Source organism: Canis lupus, chromosome 15, assembly GCF_048164855.1.
Source record: "Canis lupus baileyi chromosome 15, mCanLup2.hap1, whole genome shotgun sequence".
In the NCBI taxonomy this organism is placed as follows: domain Eukaryota; kingdom Metazoa; phylum Chordata; class Mammalia; order Carnivora; family Canidae; genus Canis; species Canis lupus.
In genome coordinates, this window is record NC_132852.1 from 5,987,325 (window position 1) to 6,010,258 (window position 22,934).

At 34.0% G+C, this 22,934-nt stretch overlaps 1 long non-coding RNA gene across 3 annotated transcripts in view; it reads right to left on the reverse strand.

Annotated features, from left to right (window-relative positions):
• LOC140604581 (uncharacterized) overlaps positions 1–22,934 on the reverse strand; it is a 96,154-nt gene that overhangs the window by 16,782 nt on the left and 56,438 nt on the right. The window contains exons 3-4 of one of the 3 annotated variants that reach the window (XR_012007403.1): positions 15,203–15,340; positions 12,383–13,812 (exon numbers count right to left, since the gene is read on the reverse strand). The exons of 1 other annotated variant lie outside the window; for it this stretch is intronic. This is a non-coding gene — a long non-coding RNA (uncharacterized lncRNA). Of the gene's footprint in view, positions 1–12,382; positions 13,813–14,505; positions 15,341–22,934 lie in introns of those variants that run through there. One more of the 3 variants, XR_012007402.1, reaches the window with a different exon arrangement.

Here is a 22,934-nt window from a genome sequence, read left to right on the forward strand (position 1 = left end):
CCCAAAGTGCCTTAACTGCTAACAACCTAAATATCCTTCAACTAATAAATGTTGGCACATCCATATGATATTCTACTGAGCTATGAAAAAGAATAAACTTGTGATACATGCAACCACATTAATGAATACAAACTGTAAAATGCTAAGTGAACAAAGGCTCGAAGTCTACATGACTCTATATGTCTGAATTCATTGATTTATTACTGAGTAAAAGACATAATTATTGGAAGGAAGCAGTGTCATTGGGGGCTAAAGGCTGGCAGTGGCCTGTCTTCAGACAAAAGGGTCTGCAAAAATTTTTAAATGATAGAAATTTTTTATGTTCTCTATTTGACAGTGATTACATGACTGCATGTGTCTGTCAAAAATCACAAAAGTGGACGCTAAAAAATGGGTAAATTTTATGGTCTAGGTCATCTAAGTTATATTTATGTAAATTGTTCTCAATAAATCTGAAAAAGAGATAAAATAAAATTTGAAAGAATTAGATTAAAAATGGTAATTACTTGTAAACACTGAGATTATATATACAGGAAATAGTGAAAAATGACTATATTATAATCATTATGAATTTTTAGTATGATGATTGTACTTTTTAATATATTTGTTGTAAATGTAATATATACAAAGAAAATAAATTTTATTATTTTGTTTCTATATAAGTCTGCTAATCAGAAAATGAGATTTTAAAAGCTACCATTTAAAATTACATAAAAATAGGGATCCCTGGGTGGCGCAGCGGTTTGGCGCCTGCCTTTGGCCCAGGGTGTGATCCTGGAGACCCGGGATCGAGTACCATGTCGGGCTCCCGGAGCATGGAGCCTGCTTCTCCCTCTGCCTGTGTCTCTGCCTCTCTCTCTCTCTCTCTCTCTCTCTCTCTGTGACTATCATAAATAAATAAAAAATTAAAAAAATAAATAAAATTACATAAAAATATATGAAATGTTCAGAATATACGCAATCATATATGAGAAATATCATTAAGAATATTATAAATGTAATTAAAATATATTAAAGAAAACAGTAATGAATAGTCAGGACTTTCAATAGTGTCCTTATTGATATGGAAAATGTAAAATTAGAACTGTACTTGTACACTAAATCAATTATAAGAAAGAAAGAAAAAAGAAACCAAGAAACTTATGAGCTATAAAATTTCTAATTTATTGCTAGTTGGAATGTCAATTGATAAGAATCACTTTAGAAAACATTTTGGAAAAAAAAAAAAAAGAAAACATTTTGGTATTATTCAATAACATTTAAATAATACATGTCCTATAAAACCATAATGATTCTCCTTTTTCTATATAAAATTTTGTCCATATAGACTGTGACACGTGTACAAGAATGTTCATTAGCACCATTGTTAATTATCATAAAAATCTAAAACTTGAATATCCATCAGGAATGTAATAGATGAGTAAATTGCTGCATATTTATGTAACTAAATATAATGCACGTGTAAAAATGAATAAACTAGCAGTGTGCAGAAACATGGATATATTTTACAAATAAAATACTGTAGGAAATAAGCTAGTCAAAAAATTATGGAAAGTATGAGTACATGAATATAAGTTAAAAATATGACAAAGCTAAATTATGATTTGGGAATAAACTTAAGTGATAAATTTATGAAGAAAATCAAATACAGAAAAAATTTGAGTCAGGAGAGTAGATACCTGAGAGGAATGGGACTTAGAATTCAGAAAAAGAATCCAGGGATCTACTAAGGTACTAGTAATGTTCTAATTCCTGGCCACAGTGGTGTTCACACAGTTGCTTACTATATAATTATTTCTCTAAATGTATTCAAATGCTTTATGCATGTTTCTTAATGCAAGTTATATTTAATAATTTAAAAAATACATTTCTGCTTAACAAATAGAAAAATAAGTAGTGAAATTAATTGGTTTCTTTGAAAAGAGAAGACTAGAGAAGATTTTAACAAAAAAGATAACCAGGGTTAACTACAGAACCTAGTTGTCAGTGGGGATAAGGCAGTGGGCATTGTAGCTGATGGGAGAACACAGATTTCAGTAAAGGTATAAATATGCAGGAACAATGGAGGTAAGATGGCGAGAAAGTGGCTTTGAAGAAGTAAGACTTCAATAAGTAACAGGTACCTGGGATCCCTGGGGCTCAGTGGTTTAGTGTCTGCCTTCGGCCCAGGCAGTGATCCTGGAGTCCTGGGATCGAGTCCCACCTCAGTCTCCCTGCATGGAGCCTGCTTCTCCCTCTGCCTGTGTCTCTGCCTCTCTCTCTCTCTCTCTCTCTCTCTTTGTCTCTCAAGAATAAATAAAATCTTAAAAAAAGAAAAGTAACACGTACCCGATACTTTAAAATACAAGAACGATATGTAGAAGCCTGAGAAATGGGTGAATAAAATATACATTATGTTTATTAATTGATAAATTAGATGTTGTTTATCACTTGGTATACTCCCTTGTAACTGCTTTTTGTACAAAGTGGATCCAAACATTTGAAGGAATGTATTTGGTGTAACTAACAATGGGACTCAGGGAAAGCAATTCTCCTTTCAGGAATGTTTTTTGGGAAAAGAATAGTGGATTTTCTCAGCTATTGTGTTCTACAGTCTTTTTGATGCTCTTCTTTTTACATGTGAGACCTACCTGAAGTCCCCAAATCAATCCTGACTGGAATCTACTGCATCCATTCCAGTAGTATCTGACATTATAAGTCACCAGTATCTTTTCAGCCAGATCCAGCAAACACTCTCTGGGAATTGATGCTATGGGAATCCAGAAATGGAAAAGGGCCCCTCTGGAGATAAGAGGTGGACTTCTGGCAGGATTGTCACAGCCTCCTTCTGCGACCCTGTGAACTTGGAGACCTTTCTCTCCGAGGAACAGAGATATGGACCTTTGAGGAGAGAGCACTTTCAAGGACATCCTGGTAACTCTTCACCTCTGAGGAAGCATGACTGAACTAGTTCTACAAGGTCAAAAAAAGAAGGTAGCGACCAGAACCAAATGGTGCCAGAGACAACTGCTGCTTTTATCTAACAGTTTGCCAGGGAGTAATGTGATGTGCAGTCTCAGCATTACAAAACCGGGTAGACGAGATGCTTCTCACAGAGAGAGCAGCTTAATAACTGGCCCCCTCAACTACTCAATTTTTTCAATTTCAAACTCAGCAGTAAAATCAACTCTGTAGTATCTTTCTGAACTTTACGAATACATGTGGCAGAGACAGTTATTTGCCCATCAAAAATATATAGTTCTCTGCCATAATATTGCATTTGTGCTGGATAAAAGCTTACCAGCCAAGGGAACATTTTGCATCCCTCTTACAACTAGATTGGAACTCATATAATTGGTGAGTTCTGGACAAGGAGTTTTGGTGGAAGAAGTTATATATTTTCTTGCCCTTGTGCCAGTTAAATGTCAGAGGACAGACACCTTTGAGAGATGTGTAATCGTATTTTCTCCTGTATCACCTCTACCTTGCCTGTGGTTGGATTTTATGTGAGAATATATATATATATATTAAATGAAAAAATTTTTCATTATGCAAATCCACTGAGATTTAGTTTTCCCTCGTAAAGTAGCTATTGGTTTTCTAATATAGGAGTCTAGAATTTTTTTAATATTTTATTTATTTATTCATGAGAGACAGAAAGAGAGAGAGAGAGAGGCAGAAACACAGGCAAAGGGAGAAGCAGGCTCCACAGGGAGCCTGACGCGGGACTCCATTCCGGGTCTCCATGATCAGGCCCCGGGCAGAAGGCAGTACTAAACCACTGAGCCACCCAGGCTGCCCTAGAAATTTTTTTTTCTATAAAAGTCAAGGTCCAGATAGCAAGTATTTTTGGCTTTGTGAGCAATAGTGTCTCTGTCTTAACTACTCAATACTGTGATTATACTGTGAGAGGAACTATAGACAACATAAATGAATGAGCATTGCTGTGTTCCAATAAAATGTATTTACAAAATTAAGGGTTGGGCCAGATTTGACCCACAGGCTACAGTTTCTGCAATACAATAGGCAGATGTAATGTCTTAGCCTTATTTTATGTCTCCCATTAAGGATGAGTGTTGTTAATGGGTATAATAGGATAAATTTTTATGTGGGATCAAGGTTAAGGGAAGATGCCATTTTCAAATAAACTAAATTAAACGTGTAGACAAAAGAAATAACAAAATAAGCACATGTAAAGTGTATATAAAAGAGGAAGAATACATTCAATTGATTAAACAAAGACTTAGAAGAAAGGGAGAGCACATGATATGTGGAAACTAACTGTGGAAAACATGAGACACTACTTGCTATTCAGGCAGCTGAAGAAAGGAAAAATCTTAAATAAGATAGAGAAAAATGGTTACTGAGGAGTAGAAGCTGAGACAATAAATATCATTGGATATCCCAAGAAAGTTGTTAGAAGAAATTTTAGGACATAAAATTTTAGAAATTTTTATAATACATATTAAAATTTTTTAATTGAGGTAAAATTCATGTAGTATTAATCATTGATCTCTTTATTTTTTTTTTAATTTTTATTTATGATAGTCACACACACACACAGAGAGAGAGAGAGAGAGAGAGAGAGAGGCAGAGACATAGGCAGAGGGAGAAGCAGGCTCCATGCACTGGGAGCCCGACGTGGGATTTGATCCCAGGTCTCCAGGATCGTGCCCTGGGCCAAAGGCAGGCGCCAAACCGCTGCACCACCCAGGGATCCCCATTGATCTCTTTAAATTGTACAATTTAGTGGCATTTGGTACACTCAACAGTATTGTGCAACCATCACCTCTGTAGCTCCCAAATATTTTCATCATGCTAAATAAAAGAAAACACCATGAGAGAAGACCCATTAAGCCATCACTACCTCTCCCCCTGTTCCCTTGCCCCTGATAACTACTAGTATGCTTTGAGTCTCCATGCATTTCTATCTTCTGGAAGATTTTGTGTTTTTTATTTTTTGTATGTGTTTTGTTTTTGTTTTTGTTTTTGAGAGAGAGAGAACGTGAGCAGGGGGTAAGGAGCAGAATCCCAGGAAGTCTCCACACTCAGCACAGAGCTTGACATGGGGCTCGATCTCACAACTCTGAGATCATGACTTGAGCCAAAACACAAAGTCAGATGCTTAACTGACTGAGCTACCCAGGTGTTCGTCTCCTCTCTTCTCTTCTCCTCTCCTCTCCTCTCCCCTCCTCAACTCTCCTCTCCTCTTCTTTTCCTTTCTTTTTCTTTTTCTTTCTTTCTTTCTTTCTTTCTTTCTTTCTTTCTTTCTTTCTTTCTTCTTTCTTTCTTTTCTTTCTTTCCTTCCTTCCTTCCTTCCTTCCTTCCTTCCTTCCTTCCTTCCTTCCTTCCTTTCCTTTTCTTTCAATTTAAGTGTAATTAACATATGTGTCCCTGTTTAGGTGCCCTGGCTAGTTCAAACGGTTAAGTGTCTGACTTTGGCTCAGGTCATGACCTCAGGGTCCTTGAGTAGAGTCCCAGGTCAAGCTGCCTGCTCAGTGGGGAGTCTGCTTATTTCTCTCTCCTTGCTCATTCTCTCTCTCTCTTTCCCCCTTACTCTCCAATAGATAAATATATTAAAGAAAAAGATATATGTGTTACAACAGTTTCAGATGTACCATATAATGGTTCAACAACACATTATTCAATGCTCATCAAGATTCATATATTCTGAATCTTGTCTGTTTCAACAATCTTCCACCCACACCAATCCCCCCACAACCACCAGTTTGTGCTCTGAATTTAAGAGTCTGATTTGTCTCTTGTTTTGTTTCTTAAATTCCACATATGCATCAAATCATATGGAATATGTCTTTCTCTGACATTTTGCTTAGCATTATACTCTCTAGGTTCATCCAGGTACTGGCAAATGGAAGATCTCATTCTTTTTTATAGCTGAATAATAGCTTATATATACATAAGAAGTGGATGCTACTTCTTTATCCATTCATTTATCCATGGACATGGATTGCCTCATTATCTTGGCTACTATAAATAATGCTGCAATAAACACAGGAGTGTATCTATTCAAATTAGTGTTTTCATTTTCTTTGGGTAAATACCTTATAGTGGAATTGCTGGATCATATGATAATTCTATTTTTAATTTTGAGGAACCTCCGTAATAGCTAAACCAGTTTACATTCCCTCCAACAGTGCACAAGGATTCCCTTTTTCTCCACATCTTTGCCAACACTTGTTATTTCTTTTTTTTTCCATTTTAGGCATTCTGATAGGTGTGAGGTGATACGTCATCACGGTTTTATTTATTTATTTATTTTTTAATTTATTTTTTATTGGTGTTCAATTTACTAACATACAGAATAACACCCAGTGCCCGTCACCCATTCACTCCCACCCCCCGCCCTCCTCCCCTTCTACCACCCCTAGTTCGTTTCCCAGAGTTAGCAGTCTTTACGTTCTGTCTCCCTTTCTGATATTTCCCACACATTTCTTCTCCCTTCCCTTATAAATTCCATTTCCCTGATGATTAGTAATGTTAAGCAACTTTTCATGTGTCTCTTAACCATCTGTATGTGTTTTTCAGAAAAATGTCTGTTCAGGTCCTCTACCCACTCTAGACACAACAATTAAAGAAACAAACAAAAAAGAAATAAAAGGCATCCAAACTGATAAGAAGTAAAATTTTCATTATTTAAAATGACATAATACCATATTAGATAAAACCAACGACTCCATCAAAAAACTACTAGAACTGATAAATGAATTAAGTAAAGTCAGAGGATACAACATTAATATACAGAAATCTGTTTCATTTCTATACACCAATAATGAAGTAGCAGAAAGAGAAATTAAGAAAACAAACTCAATGACAATTACACCAAAACAATAAAAAGCCTAGGAATAAACTTAACCAAAGAGGCAAAGGACCTGTACTCTGAAAATTGTTAAAAAATGATGATGAAAAGTGAAGATGATACAACCAAACAGAAAGATTTTCCATGCTCGGGGGTGAACAAAATTACTAACATGTCCATACCACCCATAGTAATATCCAGATTTTTTAAAAATATTTTTTTCTTTATTTATTTATGATAGTCACACACACACAGAGAGAGAGAGAGGCAGAGACACAGGCAGAGGGAGAAGCAGGCTCCACGCACCGGGAGCCCAACGTGGGCTTCGATCCCGGATCTCCAGGATCGTCCCTGGGCCAAAGGCAGGCGCCAAACCGCTGCGCCACCCAGGGATCCCTATCCAGATTTAATATAATCCTTTTCAAAATACCAAACTAGAACAAATAATCCTCAAATTTGTGTGGACTCTGAAAAGCCAAAGCAATCCTGAGAAAGAAGAACAAAACTGGAGGTAACACAATCCCAGATTTCAAGACATATCACAAAGCTAGAGTAAGTCAGAACAGTAATGTACAAGCACAAAGATAGACAAAGATAGATCCATGGATCAGAATAGAGAGCCCAGAAACAAACCCATGTTTATATGATCAATTAATCTATAGCTAAGGAAGCAAGAATACACAATGAGGAAGAGATAATCTCTTCAATAAAATGGTGATAGAAAAACTGGATAGCTACCTGAAAAAAAAAATGAAACTGGTTCACTTTCTTAAATCATACACAAAAATAAACTCAAAGTGGATTAAAGACCTAAATGTGAGACCTGAAACCATAAAACTCCTAAAAGGAAGGGAGGCAGTAATTTCTTTGCCTTTAAAATATGTATATCAAATCATTATGATGTGGGACACCTGAGTGGCTCAGTGGTTGAGCATCTGCCTTTGGCTCAGTTTGTGATCCCGGGTTCCTGGGATCGAGTCTTACATCAGGCTCCCCACGCAGAGCCTGCTTCTCCCTCTGTCTGTGTCTCTGTCTCTCTCTCTGTGTGTGTCTCATGGATAAATAAATATTATTTTAAAAAATGATTGTAATGTACACTTACAGTGTCTTACAATTTAATTGTCAATTGTACTTCAATAAAGCTGAAGAAGGAAGTAAAAATATAAAACCTCAAAAAATGGCTGAACAAAAAATTTAAGAACCTGTATACAATGTACTTTTAAATAATATACCATAGAATCAAAATAGGATAGGACAAGCATTTGTTACCTGAGGGTAAGTAAATAACGATGACGAGAACACAGAGTAATGCCTACATAGGAGACATGAACTTCTCAGGAAGCCATTTTAATGGTACTGGCAGATCAATAATTTGCAAGTGAAAAAAGAGTTGGTAGTAATGTGGTAACCCACACCATCACTTCTGTGGTTAGTCAGGGGAGTGGGCTATATGTTGTCCCTGATGGAGAGCAAAGAACTAGGAATCGATACAATGATTGCAAATGTTCAAGAGTGTGAAAAGTTTGTTCACATGAGATTGCAGATTTCCCAGAGCAAAACAGAAGGAATAGAATACATTCAACAAAGAATTTATTGGCTGTCTAGGGAAACGTAAGTTACTTAAGTTTCTGATGCCGTCAAAAGATAGTAGGATGCAAGTGTGCTTAAGAGATGTAATTTCAGACTTGAGAAAATGTAGATAAAATTAAGTTGGATTTTTCAGCATCCTTATAACAGGTGATTTCTCTACTTTTCCTGAATTGTGACAAATACCGTACCTGAGATTCTTCTGCATTTGATATTTTGTTTTGCCATTAGAGCTTCCCAGTGATACAAGCAGTTTAGTGTTTTAGCTCCATTTTCTTTAAGATTTTCTTCCTATTTTTTGAATTTTATTGTATTTAAATTAAATTAATTAAGATATAGTGTATTATTAGTTCCAGAGGTAGAGTTCAGTGACTCATTAGTTGTATATAACACCCAGTGTTCATCACATTATAGGCCCTCCTTAGTGCCCATCACCCAATGACCCCATCCCCCCACCACCCTCCTCTCCAGCAACCCTCAGCCATCAAAAAAAATGAAATCCAACCATTGGCAATGACGTGGAGAAAAAAACTACAGGGCATCATGCTAAGTGAAACAAGCAAATCCAAGAAAGACAACCATCATAGGAGAGGGGCATCTTATGTGATGAGTTTGGAGAGAATATTCAGCTCTCTTTTGGTTGGCACTCAGAAGATGGGGCAAATATAGGAAAGTTGACAGTCACTGACCAGTTTTCACCATTCTGTTAGCTCCATTTTCTGAGTGAAGTAGGTGATATCTACAGAGATAAGTAACACAAGGAACTCAACGTGACACAGCAAGTAGTGGTCAGATTGAGGTCTTCAACCTGTAATTGAATATCCCAATCAGGACTTTATTTTACCTCAACAATACCTCCAAGGTATTAGGTATTAATCTTTGCCAGAAATTGTGAAACATGTTTTCTGTCATATTTCTTTGATATCACTGGTAGTAATCTACCAATATAGTTTACATCGGAGTTTACAAAATTTATTTGAACAAAGTTTTATGGTCAAATTATATAGATTGAAATCACTGTGGTTGATAAACTATTTTCCTCCTGAAGAAAAAATAAAACCTTATATATTATTTCTCGAATAAAATGAAAACAGAAACCTAAAAAGAAGGGGGCAACAGATATTTTCTGCTAAGAAACATTGCAGCTGATTGCACAATTTCTGTCCCATGCAACAGACTGTGTCACACTTAGTGACCGATAACAATACAAAAGTAATCCTAAATCATAAGATTTTTATGAAATGCCAGGTATGGTAAATGTGGCAAAATGAGAAAAAAAGACAAAACAAAACAAAACAAAACTCTGTATTCAGATGCATGTTTCACAAATACTATTTTACCCTGAACAGCATCTTTATCGTATAGCCTCTAGGTTGTACACATTTATAACAGGAACCGAGGTGAGACATCACAAAGATTGCTGTGTAATTTGGTGATCACAGATAAACCAGAGGTAAAGTCCTGCTGAATCAAAATACGTTTGATATTAAGAAATGCATTTGATGCATTTGGCTCATTTTTGGAAAGTGAATCAGAAACGGTACAAAGGCAGGAACAAAATAGAAGTCTTAATAGATATTTGAATAAAAATATCTTAATTTATTGCAGCAATCTTTGAAGAGATAGTATTGTATTTGCTTGAAAACAGTATGAAAAAATATGGTTTTGCAAGTCATTTAGTTTGTGATATAATGAACCAAATGGCTTGCTGAAAATTTGGATGAATTCCAGTTCAACAGCCACTATTCAAATTGGTAGTGACAACTCATTCTGAGGAAAAAATGTAATTTTGAAATGATTGATATGAACTCAAAGGGGTGTGGAGAACTGTAGTGTACTTTGTGCATAGGCATTGTGACAGGTTGGCACATCTTTAATTCTTATTTAAAACAAGCCAGGGCACTGCAGTTTCAAATGCCATTAAGCTTATATACCACATGAAATTATTTGATTTACTGGAATATCCAAAAAGCAACATGTGCCAAAATTTCAATACTATGAGTCTGATTTCGGTATTAAATTGGCACGTTATCCTCTAAAAATAATTCCAATATTTTCTTCCTTTAGTAAGAGGAAAAACATTCATGCATATTAATTAAATTTAATTATAACTTAGTAAATGCTGGTTCTTTAATCGTGAAATCCAGAAGTATACCAGGTGAAAGGAAATAAAGAGTTCCCGCCATAAAAACATAACATTAATCTCAACATCAAAATGGGGTCATAATTCTATTGGATGACAAATGGCGCTAAATGTAGATTACTGGCAGGATTCTTCAATTCTGCCCATTTAGATTTTAAGAATTCAAAGGAGACTATATAATTTTGAGGGTAGATTTTCTTTAAAAAAAGAACTATGATTTTTCAGTGGCCATTGTCACAAAGTGGATCTTAACAAATTATATCCTCAGAGAAACTATTCTAGTAGTTATGACTTCCTAAAAAGCTTAAGGTGAGGGGTGCCTGGTGGCTCAGTTGGTTAAATGTCCAACTGGATTTTAGTTCAGGGCTTGATCTCTGTGTTGTGAGATTGAGCCCTGTGTTGGGCTCGGTGCTGAGCACCGAGTCTGTTTGTCCCTCTCCCTCTGCCCCTCTTCTGCTCATGAGCACACTCTGCTTCTCATTCTAAAATCAATCATTCTAAACAATTTTATAAAGCATAGGTGGTATTCTCTTTAGTGAGATAGTTTATATTGTCCTTTTATTCAGAAGCACTGTTGTAGGCCCCTTTTCCTAACTGTTTTCCCTTTTCCTGTAAGTTAATTGTCATAGACTGTCACATGCAATATTACTCTACACACACACACACACACAAAGGACCAAGACCACAGGTCAAGGAAGTAGCCATCCTCATACTTTCAGGTATGAATCAGTTATTTTCCAATAAAAATGACAGGAATCCAAATCAAACATATTCAAAATCTAACTAAGAAGCTCAAGCAATAAATAATCTTAGACAAGACTTGAGAAAGGATCCAAAAATTTCCTGAAGGGAAAACCAAACCAAACAAAACTGTTCTTCAGTAATATTTCATCTGTCTTTTGTCTATGTGTGCCTATCTGTAGATTCCATTCTCTTGAAAGAGGTCTCTACACAGTAGCACAAATAAACACTAGAAGAGCTAGGATTTACTGTAAATAATGTTTATGGAAAGTTTTCACCTTTTTCTGTATCCCTTTCAATTTGTTAAAATAAATCTGACCATTTCAGTTTTGGTCAAATATCCTTTTCTTAACTAAATGGGGATGTCACACATTGGCCGGTCTCAGAAGTCTACCATGATGTTTCCTTTATTGAAGGTTGCATTTGTAGATCACATTAGTGTACAGGAGGGACGATTCTCAAAATAAATGAAAAGTTCCATCATCAAAGGAAAGGAGAGGAGTAATAGATGTTTTGAAAGAAACAAGGAGAAAGCTAAATTATTTGTATGATTAACCTCTGTAATATTATCTTCTTTCAGTGCCTGAAATTCCCATTTTTAAAAATGTCACGTTTATATTATTGCAGATCATCATTTCCAAATGAACACTGTAAAATGTTTATATTGTGCATTGATAGAGAAAAGAAGTCCATGTATCGAAGAAGAGTTTTTTTTAACTGAAAATAAAGTAATATTCATTTATTAATATACCACCCCAGATGGACCCAATCTTATTTTACTCTTTAGATATACAACAGAACTCTTATATGTCAAAGCTCATAACTATTTTAACTGAGTATATGGGAATTGGAGACTTTGCAGAAACAGCTTCAATGGAGCCCTTCATCCAGACCAATCATAAATCACAAAAACTTAGAGGTATTTTCAAACGGATTGAATATGTGAAGATAAATATCTAGAATTTTAAATTTAGCTTAAAACCAAATGATGTAAAGTATATAAGTTCAAGGCTTTTATTTTTCAGCTGCGCACATTATTTCATTACTGTACTTTTTATACTGTTTGATGCGATCCATTTAAAAATACATAGACCAATCACATAAGGCATATGATCTACAAAGGCCACCAAATCACCCATTCTTCCAGACATAGACAAATCTAATTTCTTCATTATAGTTTATTCTAATTAAGATAAACATCAATGTGAGTTTATGCTTAGAAGCTCAGGGCACATAGGTATTCACCATCTTGATCCAATAATCTCTACTTCCCTTAAAAAGTCTGAATCAATATAATCAGAAATTTTAGGTACATTTAAAAAAAAAGTCAAGGGATATGGCAAAGAGAAAAAACCAGCAGAGCTTGCAAAGGCTGAGCTCAAAATAGAAATATTCAACTTGAACTTTAAAAAGTAACCTTGATAGATTGTAAGTTATATTTGCTTTTGGAAGGCTTAAACTGTATATCCAGCACAAATGTACCAGACAAGTCAAATTCCATTGACCTTGGCAATGTCTGAAGGAAAATGTATTCATGGAGATCAGCTGTGCTGAAATTAATCTCTTCTGTTGACAAAATAAAAGTGATGTTTCTTTCTCAAAAAGAGAGAGAGAGAGAGAGAGAGAGAGATTATTTTGGCTTCTGGGTTACCTACAATGCTTGGGGCAGAAAAACTAGTCACTGTGGCATTGTAGTCTCTGAAAAAGAAAATCTCATTTACTATTTGTCACAGGAAGTCAATCATGGAGTATCAGTGCAGTGAGGCAGTTTAGCAATCTATGTTCCTGCTAATCTCTCTTTCAGAGTCTACGAAGGGCAACTCTGAGTATTTAAGTAACCGTCTTACACTGCACTTTGGGAAATTTTATTTCATTCTTTTAAGCATGTGTGATATGGAAACATCAATTTTTATTTTACCTGAGATTGATCTATATACTTATTAGCAGACTTTTTAACGTTGTTTTAAAGTTTCAGAGTGGGAGCCTCAGGAACGTGAAAATAAAGCAAAACCAAAACCAAAGACATTCTAAAGTCTATTTTTTTAAAAAATATACTTTTCACTTTAGGACAATTGAAGTTTGAGAGAAAAACTGTAAACATACTACAGAGAATTCCCATATACTCTACATTGAAATTCTTCTATTATCAGCATCTTACATTAATATGGTCTACTTGTTACAATTAATGAACCAATATTATCGTTAGCTAACATGCATAAATAGTGAACCAACCATTATTGTTAACTAAAGTGTATACTTTTTTCAGGATTCCTTAGTTCTTACTTGATGTACTTTTTTCTGTTTTAAGGTCCCATCCACCATACCACATTACCTTTAGTGGTCATCTTGCTGAAGTTCCTCTTGACTATGACTGATTCTTAGAAATCCTTCACAATTTTAGAAGTATTGGCTCAAGCATTTTGTAGGAAGTCTTTCTATTGGGAGTTTTCAGGTATTTTCCTTATGATAATACAGGGCTACGAGCATTTTGGAGGAAGATCACTATGGTAGAGTGCCATTGTCATCATTCATGAAAAAATGCTCCCTATTTTTAATTTTAAAAAAAGGAGGGGGAATTTGAAACCATAATCATTATATTGTAAGTGGTGAAAATGAAAGAGATAGACGATGTTCAACTATTTGTTTCTTAAATTCCATATGCAAGTGAAATCATGTGGTATTTGTCTTTCTCTGACTTATTTTGCTTAGCGTAATATGCTTTAGCTTCATCCACATCATTGCAAATGGCGAGATTTCATTCTTTTTGATGGCTGAGTAATACTTCATCATATATATGTGTGTATATATGTATACCTATAGAATTTCTATTTCCCAATACAAATGAAACATGAGCAAGTCCACAAATGCAGATATCTATAGATAATTAGAACAAATGAGTAAACAAAACCAAATGTATTAAGACTTCCTGAACAACCATAGAGAAAGTACAGGCTGCATGTGTATTCCATGGGTCTACTGGCCACTGAAGTAGACATTTAGACATGAAAATAATAAAATATACATCAGAGTGTTGAAAAATAATCAGAGGGAGATCTACATAAATGCAATGAATCTACAACTGTAATTCATTAACTCCAATAAGGAAAGAGTGAGAAATGCAAATTTAGTTTAGTTTTTTTTTTTTTTTAAACAGCAGAGTTAGGTATACCCAAAGAATAATAATGACAATAGCTATTTAGGATTATCTGGTATTTTCTAGTAAATAGCACCTAAAATAACTGCATTAAATTTATCATCAACTAAAAGCCCAATTCTTATTTTGGTAATCCCTTTTGGATACAGAAATTATATTTATAATTTTCAATTCAGACTATATTCTCTAGATACAGAATATTTCTTTGAGTCCTATGAGATATCTAGGTTGCCCTATTTCCTATTCTGCAGTAATACAGGTACAACAGTGTTCTTAATAAAACAAATATGCTAGGTATCTATGGTGACTAAGTCAGTGTGAGAACATAGTTGTAGACATACTAGCTGATAAATCTGGGATGCTCCTCAACCATGGTTATGTCAGTTTCCTTACTTATAAAATGGAGATTACTTATAAAATGGAGATGATTATTATCAGTTATTTTATGTTTATTTTTCAAAAATGAATAAACATTTCTAATGAATTCAAGATCAAATATGTGTGTATGTATATATATATATATATATATATTTTTTTTTTTTTACAACTTTTTAAAGTTAAAGTAACATAACCTGCATTTAATGCTATAATTAACAGTGAGCCATAATGTTTCAAATCTGGGCAGTTAGATGCCAGAACCAAAATTCTCAGAAAATAGGTTATCATCTTCCTCTAATAGTTCAATCAGTAATAGGCATTTTTAATATGCATGTGTTTGTTTCATACACATCCAGTATTTTGTTGCCAAAAGTAGGATCATTAATATAGGTTTTGTACTGACCATAGTCTCTAAGTTCCTTTTATGGATACAGTCATGGTATCAGCCTTTTTTATTTTCAGTTGCTTCTCATAAAATTATAGAGCATGAAATAAATTCCAGTTGTTTGGATTCCCAGTAAAAGTGATTTCTCAGTAGATGCTATTAAAAAACAGAAGAATAAACACCATATCCTAAATTATATTTCAGAATAAGCACTGTAGGTAAAGTAATTTCCTGTTGTTTGCCAAATGTAAATTTGAAATTCACACAGCGAGTTGATGGTGGAACTAAAGCTAGTCCTGTGAATGTTGAACTATCAGTGGAACAGTTAAAAAAATTGCAGCCTATAAAAAACCTCACAGTACTATTAACAAATTGAATGCAGTTATTTCTAGTGAGAATCCTAACCAGTTAAATAAATCTCTTTCTAACTCAATATAATGATGGCTTTCATTTTAGTGCTTTTGCCACCCCTTTATTAGATATTTTTAGTTCATGTCAAAGAAAAGTGACTTTATTGGGTATTACAAGCTATTTGTATTAAGAATAATGTTGAACATTTGAGTTGAGTATACTGATTTTTTAGCCATGGCATTCCATTTTTGGCAGGATTGTTAGTTAATCAGAATGACTGAAAAAATAAACTAACCTTTTTTTAAAACAATATAATCCATTCAAGAAAAGATGGATGATAGAATAATTTCAATATATTGATTTGATGTCTTATTCCAGTTGAATTTGAATCAAAATCTTTAAAGTCTACTTTCTACCTCATCATATAAATAACCACATTAGTTTCAGTTTATGAAGAAATGTAGAAATTTCTTTGCTCAAATGAGTGGTCACATATCAATCTGCCACTAAGGACTAAAAAGAGTTTTTATTTTTTTTCCTATGACCTTATTTTTATAATTATAATTGGACAATCATGAATACTTCAATCAAATATGTTACCATAATTTTAAGCATTCTATGCCAATTTAAAACTTTAGGCATTCGCAACCTCCACACCATAGGAAATATAAGAATACTAGAACAGTACAAGAAACTTGAGTTCACTGTAACTTATTTTTTGAGAAAGAAACCATAAGAACTTACAACTTATGTGACATTTCAGTCATTTGAAGCTTCAAAGATTAATAAAATATATTAATTTTCCTCAGTAAGTTGAGAAAGATGTAAAGATGACAGCTATGTAACTAACCAGCACATTCAGATCTCTAGTTTTGAGATTCTGAACAGAATATTTGTGGGACACCTCCTATTAGATGTGCTAATGATACCAAGAATTCAACATGAGAAAAAGTAAGTTCATTTTCTCTTCTTTGACCCTGAACCTATTCCTTAGCTCAAATCTACCTCATGCCTGCTTTTGCTAATTATGCAATGGCATCAATTTCCACCCAATCATAAAACTCAGATTCAAGAAGTAGTCCAGATCTCTAGTTTTATCGATAAGCTTAGCCAACAACTGACTGACTCCCATTAAGTCTCTCTCAAATACCTTTTCACCTAATTATCCGTACAGTTGATTACTTACTTTAAATTGGTCTTCATCTTGAATCTCTGGGACTACAACTACTACTTCTCAAGTAATCCTCCCTCTCAGTGTATCTTACCTTTTTACATCAAATTTTCATACTATTGGGAGAATGATCAAGGCAAAACACAAATTAAACCATAGCCTTTCTTTTTGTGAAACATTTAAGTGCACCATCTATGACATAATTATTTATATTTCTCTAGCCCAATCTTGTTATTCATAGCTCCATTTGCACCTCAAACGTTGATGATTCTAAAACTCCTTCTTTCAAATACAAACTGAAACGTATAGTAATGTATAGTATATTACAAAGGCTCATTCCTCTGTATAAGATGCTCTCCCCAGCCAGTAGCATCGGATGCATCTCTGTTCACCCAGTAATTTTATACATGTGGCTTTCTTTCTTGCATGTGAAAATTTCCCTGATCTTTCTATAGAATTTATAATCTTTCTTTAGTATAGCCCTCCCCCCCCATTTTATAACACTTTACCATTGTTAATATGGGGATCCAAATTTGCTGATATTATATTAAGATATACAAACAACATATCTTTTTCTGTCCTTCCTTTTTTCATGTATCTAAACCATTTTATTTCCCTTAAATTTTCTCACATGATAGGAGAGATTAGTATTTGTTAAAATCTATGAAAGTTATTCTAATTCAATAACTCACATAGATCCATAAGGAAACTTATAGTCTCTTAGGTAAAATATATTTCTTTTAAAATTTCCACATTTATCTTACTACTCCTTCTCAAGATATGGAGTGGATTCACAGTAGACTCATATGACTTAACCTTGCGATGGTAAAGTGAAAATAGTATCCCACACTTATTTTCTGTAGCCTGTGCTAAGAAAATACTGGTCCAGATTTTCCTCTGAGTAGATATCTGCCTATATCTTGTGATGATGTCATTGGTTGATGTATCTCATATGCAATGACAATATCATATTCTAATTTGTATGGCCATCTACCCTGACATGACAGCCAACATCAGCTATCATTGTTTCTGAAAACCCCCTTGGGTCTGTTTATATAATCTCTGTTGGCCTTCTTGGGTCTGCTGTGATTCTAATATCATCATAAAAAAAGATGTTCACTATAGCTTTTGGCAACAGTGCTACCCCATATTAAGACTGTCCTCTCCAATGTGAATATTATTCACATAAAATAAAAATGCAGTGTAATTTAGAATAGTTAAAGCAAGTTTCTCCTTCTGAATAACCAGACTAAATAAGATTCCATAAATGTGTCTGCAACAAGGTTGGTGTAGGAGGCAAAGAACTAAACACGACAAAAGATGGAACTTCCTCAGGCATTTTTCTTAAATCCTCCAATATTACTCCATCCAAACTTTTATGAAGAGAGGAGTTCCAGATGTGGGTTGTATTGTAGGCCAATGTTTGTTCTCTCTTCTTATTTTTTAGACTTTACATGTGACAGGAAAGGAAAATCTCCCCTGTCCCCACAGCCCTGTCTGATTGTGACCTCCATTTCATAAAACTCTATTATAATAAGTCAACAATTACAACCAAGAGCTAATGAAATTAAGAAGATATATTTCCCTTTAAACTGCTTGGATTTCAAGTCCCATAGTTCAAAATTGCATTAAAAAAATGAATTCTATACAGTGGACATGCATTCACCTAAGCATCAATGAATTAGATGCTCCAAGGCAACAAGATTTATAGATTATCAAAACAACTGAAAACTATACAATGCTTTCATTATTAAACAAAATCAGGCATAAGCCTGAATATGAGGAAATATTTTTCCTGATTGACATTTACATAGTGTATATATATATATATATATATATATAATATGTAATATATAATCATGAATACATATTTATATGTATATATCAAGAATATATATATCATATATATAATATATATCAAGAATACATATAGAGAAAATATATAAAGAAATATCTTTTTAAAAAAAAAAGAAATATCCTGTTATGTTTAAGTTTTATATATTCTTATATATATACATTTATATATTTATATTCTTACATATATATATAAATTTACATATACAGAGAAAATATACATTTAAAGACATGTCCTTTTATGTTTAAGTTTTATGTATTCTTATATATATACATTTATATATTTATATTCTTACATGTATATAAATTTACATATACAGAGAAAATATACATTTAAAGACATGTCATTTTATGTTTAATTTTTATACATTTTTTTAAAGATTTTTTTAAAGTTTTTAAAAAATTATTTATTTATTTATGATAGTCACACAGAGAGAGAGAGAGAGAGGCAGAGACACAGGCAGAGGGAGAAGCAGGCTCCATGCACCGGGAACCCGACGTGGGACTCGATCCCGGGTCTCCAGGATCGCGCCCTGGGACAAAGGCAGGCGCCAAACTGCTGCGCCACCCAGGGATCCCTAATTTTTATACATTCTTATACATATAAATTTTAATATAGGATGTTCTTTCAATTACATTATTTCAAACAACAAAGTACTGTTCAAGGAAAACTTGCTGACATTATCTGAATTAAGGAAATTCGGAAATATGTCTATAGATGTCAAATGACAGGATTAGTGAATAAAGAGGCTAATAAACTTTCTTGGGTTATGTATTTCTTTTTTTATAAAGATTTTATTTATCTATTCATGAGAGCTGGAGAGAGAGAGAGAGAGAGAGGCAGAGACACAGGCAGAGGGAGAAGTAGGCTCCATGCAGGGAGCCCGATGTGGGACTCAATCCCGGGACTCCAGGATTACGCCCTGGGCCAAAGGCAGTGCCAAACCACTGGGCCACTGGGGCTGCCCTGGTTATGTATTTCTAGTTCATTCCACTGTAGTTGGAAAACATACTAACATATAGCAAAAATGCTATAGCACAATTATTAATAGCAAAAGCTTCAATGTCAAACTGTTTTGACTCAAAAGTTATCCCTGCTACAGGCCAATATTAACCCTCTATATTCATTCATCATCTGTAAAATGTGGGTAGTATAATTAATGATCATATTATGTTGTTTTCAGGACTAAATGAATTATATACATCAAGTATTTATAATATCTCCAGGTAAAAATCAATTAATAGGTATTAAATATTATAAATAGTAATTCCTCATTGATGAATGAAACCTGTGTCACTGATACTTCTGTCATTACTCTCAGTATTCATTTAAAGAAAAAAGAAAATATGACTGTATAAATTTTCAAATATTTGAATATAGTTGCTAATTCAGCATATCATACAGTTTTAAATTATTCCTCATTCCTGTTTTTCATTTATAAATAAACCCCAATTAGTCTAAAACACTCAAGGTGTTTATGAAGAATTAAATCCAGTCATCCTGGCTTGATTTTGGACTATGCATGTTAAATGCCAAAAACATATCTTTTTTTCCCTAAATACTAAGGGTGTTATAGATCATGCTGAAATTTTGTAAGACACATGCCTCTGTATTTTTTTCTTTTTTAGCTAAGCTTCTTATTTTGTGATAATTTAAGATTCACATGCAGTTGCAAAAATAATACAGAGAGTTCTTATAGATCCATTATTAAGTTCCTTCCAAAGACAGAATGGATTGCAAAACTATAGTACAATATCACAACCAGAATACTGACACTGATCCCATCAAGAAACAAAAATGTAGTTCACCGCAAGGATCCCTCATTTTTTCTTCATATAAACATACCAACTTCCTTCTCAAATTCACACCCTCTCAAACACCTGGCAACCACTAATCTCTTTTTATTATCTATTATATTATAATTACAAGAATGTCATATATACGGGATCAAAACAGTATGTTACCTTTTGAGGTTTATTTCCCTCTCGGTAGAAATATACAGGTTGTTGCATGTATCAGTAGTTTTCTGTTTGTTTATTTTGTTTGTTTGTTGTTTTTTGTAATTGTTCAGTTGTACTCCATAGTATGAAGGAACTGCAGTCTACTTAACTGTTTTTTGTTGGAGGACATTTGAATCCAGTTTTTGATTCTTAAAAAAAAGCAAGCATAAGCATTCAGGTTTAGGCTTTGTATCAACATGTTGTCATTTCTCTAATATAAATGATCAGGAATCTAAGTGCTGGTACATGGAATACTTGCATGTTTACTTTTTTAAGAACCTGTCAAAGGGGTGCACCTGGGTGGCTCAGTGACTGAGCATCTGCCTTTGGCTCAGGGTGTGATCCCAGGGTCCTGGGATTGAGTCCCACATTGGGCTCCCTGTAGGAGCCCTCTGCTTCCCCTTCTGCCTTTGTCTCTGCCTCTCTCTGTGTGTCTCTCATGAATAAATAAATAAAATAAAAAAAAAAACTGCCAAAGGTTTGCAAGATGGCTGTACTATTTTACATTCTCGCCATCATCGTGAGTTAAAGTTACTCCAGATCCTTACTATTGTTTACTGGTGTCACTGTTTATTATTTTAGTGATATTGATACATGTGTGGTACCATTTTATTTTTTTTAAGATTTATTTATTTATTTCAGAGAGAGAGAGAGAGAGCACACAGCAGGTGAGGGGCAGAGGAGGAGAATCTCTCAAGCAGACTCTGTGCTAAGTGTGGATACCTATGAGGGACTCTATCTTACAATCCTGATGCTGTGATTTGAACTGAAGCCAAGAGTTGGAGGCTCAACCAACTGAACCACCCAGGTACTCTTCTTTTTTTAGTTTTAATAATAAACTTCCTAAAGGCTACTGATGTTGAACATCTTAAACATACTTATTTACCATCTCTAATGAATTATAATTATTTTCTCTTAGCCTGTACCTAGAATTTTTGTCCTCTTATATGATATTTATAGAGCAAATTTTTAATTTTGATATAGCCAATTGATCCAGTTTTCTTTTTTATTTGTCATGCTTTTTGTATCAAATGAACTAACTTTTGCTTAGCCTTAGATCCTGAAGATTTTTTTTTTTTTTGGCAATCTATGTCCAATTGCTTCTGTACCATTTCTTGCAAAAGCTCTTGTTCTTCCCTTAAATTGCATCTGTCACTTCAAGTTTTAAATCAGTTGAAAAATATCTGTATGGTCTGTTTGTGAATTCTTTATTCAATTCCACTGATCTCTGTGTCTATCTCTGTGTGTGTCAACATCATACAGTCTTGGTTACTGTAGCGAAACAGGAAGTTCTAAAATTGGATAGTATAATGCCCCTCCTTTTTTTCCTTTCCTTATTCTATTTCTTTTGTCTTTCCATATAAATTTTATAAATAACTATATTTATAATAAAGATTCTTGCAATGTGCCTAGGTGGCTCAGTTTGCTAAGTGTCTGACTCTTGATTCTGATCTCCAGGTTGTGAGACTGAGCCCTTTGTTGGGCTCTGGGCTGGTCTTAGAAATTAAGAATCTCTCTCTCTCTTCCCTGTTCCACCCCATATACCTAAAAAATAAAATAAATAAATACATAAAATAAAATAATGAATGAATGAATGAATCTTGCTGGGATTTGGATAGGAAGTACCCTAAACCTCTTCAATTTGGGCAAAGCAGACAACTTTACTATGTTGAAGCTTTCATACCATGAGCAAGACATGTCTCTGATTCTTCAATTACTTAGACATGCCTTGATTTCTTTTATGATTATTTAAAAATTTATCTGAAAGTTGGTAAGGAAGTAAATCTTAAAAGTTATTGTCACAAGAAAAAAAAAACTGTAACTACATATGGTGATGAATGTTATTTACTCACTGTGGTGAGCATTTCACAATATAAACATATCATTATGTTGTACACTGGAAGCTCATACAATGTTATGTAGATTATCTCAATAATTTAAAAATGATTATTAAAAATTATAGACTTTTAGGGATTTAAGCAGAGATGATCATGTCACCTGTAAAAGGAGACACTTTTAATGATTTCCCTTCTGGTCTGTATGCTTTTATTTCCTTTCCTTGTCCTATTGTATTAACTAGAACTTCTAGTTCTCTATTGCTTAATGATGATGACAGTAAATGTCTTTGCCTCATTACAGATCTTAGAGAGAAAGCATTGTTAGTTCAACTTTAAGAACAATGTTAGTGGAAGGCCTTTTGTAGAACTTATTTATGAAATTTTCAAAATGGTCCCTTATTCCTCTTTTTCTGACAGTTTTTATAATGAATGTGTGTTGAATTTTGTCAATTTCTCTGTTTCAGTTAATATGAACGTGGACTTTATCTTCTTTAATCTCTTACTGTCATGGATCATTTTGAATGAATTCAAATTC